We start from the raw sequence: 1,914 nt of genomic DNA, 5'->3' as shown, positions 1-1,914 counted from the left end.
GAGAGAGAGAGAGAGAGAGAGAGAGAGAGAGACAGATAGAGCGAGACAGTGAGTTAGAAAGGAGAGGGAGAGAGGGGGGAGAGGGAGATAGAGAGAGAGACAGACAGACAGACAGATTTTTCTCAGTTGGTATGACTATAAAATTGACTATGACGCTTTATTTTTTTTTAAACGACAATAACTTACATTTTGTTTAGCAGAAAATGGAGAAAGAACACAGCTTATTTCTTCAAGAGGAGGAACAATAAAGGTTCTCTTATTATCCTGTAAACTATAAATCTTATATACAACTACATCCCCACTGCTGTTTCGTGGTCGGCTTACTACGCGTCTACAAGTTGACTAGGGGTCGTCTGACGTGGAAAAACCCATTGCTAGCAACATCACAAAGCAGGTCGGCAGTTTGTCTATTTTTGCCAACAGCAGAACAAAGTCAAAGCCAGGCCAAAACAACGCAATCGTCGTCTATGTTCTAACAGCTACGACTCCATCTACGTAGCCATCCTATGCACGTACTTTTGAAGAGGGCTGCTTGGACCCTACCTGTCTGGGCTATCCTTTCCTAGGGTCCAGTTGAGAGAGGGGGAGGGAGGAGGTACAGCACCCAAGCTCACAGACAAAGTTATTTGATAAAAGACTTCCCCACGTGGAAATCACCTCTCTAGCGAGCTACATGTAGCCTACTGCCCAGAAAGAGCCTGCCATTGCATTGTACACCAATGACGTTGGCTTAACACCATCACTAAGATTAAACCCTTACAGGGGAGATTATCCATTGAGCTCACGGCATTAAAGGGGCGAAAAATAAGTAACAGACAAGACTATAAGAGCGATTATAACGATGTCAATTATAATTACAAGAGCGACGGTAACGCCCATAAAATCGCCAGCACGAAACATTGAAAGTAAAATCCTCAAATACAATACATGTTTGTAACCATATCTCCTTTACAAAATTCAACATTAACCCATCACATAAAAACTCTGATTATCATCTTTTTATTGAAATAAATAGCACAACTTCCTGAATTCATGAAAAACTCTCCGACCAGAAATTGTTGCCATAGCCCAATACTTGTATGGCAGCACTGGAAGACCAGGGGCTTGTCAGAAAAAGTGCTTAAATCAATAGTTGTTGCATATATATTCTCAGAATATCAAAACTTCCAAATCTCTTTCATTGACTTTATTTTTGTATTTTGGAATGCCTTAAAGACAACAATTCCATGTCAGATCAAATTTGGAAGAAAAAAAATGCATCAAAGTTGCAGACTCTCTTATTACATAACAGAAAGAGAAAAGACAATAAAAAATGATTTACTTGGTTTCCTAATTTATTCTTTTTTAAATTTGTGACCTAAGATTGTTTGTGTTTTTGCCTTTCATTAAGTCCATTCTGACCAGTGTGACATCTCTGGCTTTCGCAGGCCGTTACATTCAATAACATACTTTACAGTACACGAAAATCATTATCAACAGCTACCATTTCAATAATACGTTTTATTCTTGGTAAAATCACAACTCAACCTTGCAATGATTATATCAATTCATTTTAATTCATCAAATCGGGCACATCAGCAGTTACATCCATGAACAAACCAGCACTGGTGTTCGTTCAAAATAACTGAATCATAGGTTATATATTACTTGAATTGCATTTTTTTCTCTACTTTAAGACTGTTAATCATTTTCTAATTTCCTCAAATGTATCTTAGCTACACAGTCACATTACAAACAATAACTTTCTTTTTACTGTAATTGCCTTTCTGTTACAAATATAAACCAGCTCCCAAAGACAAACAAATAAAACCTGTAAAATTTTTAAAAAACCAAACACCTTCCTTTCCCATATAATTCCCACAAAAAGGAAGAAAACACAGCGGAGACCACACCTGTGACTCAACAGTACAAAAA

This window comes from Aplysia californica, unplaced genomic scaffold (genome assembly GCF_000002075.1).
Source record: "Aplysia californica isolate F4 #8 unplaced genomic scaffold, AplCal3.0 scaffold00788, whole genome shotgun sequence".
Taxonomy (NCBI): Eukaryota; Metazoa; Mollusca; class Gastropoda; order Aplysiida; family Aplysiidae; genus Aplysia; species Aplysia californica.
Note: the sequence above shows the minus strand (reverse complement) of the source record.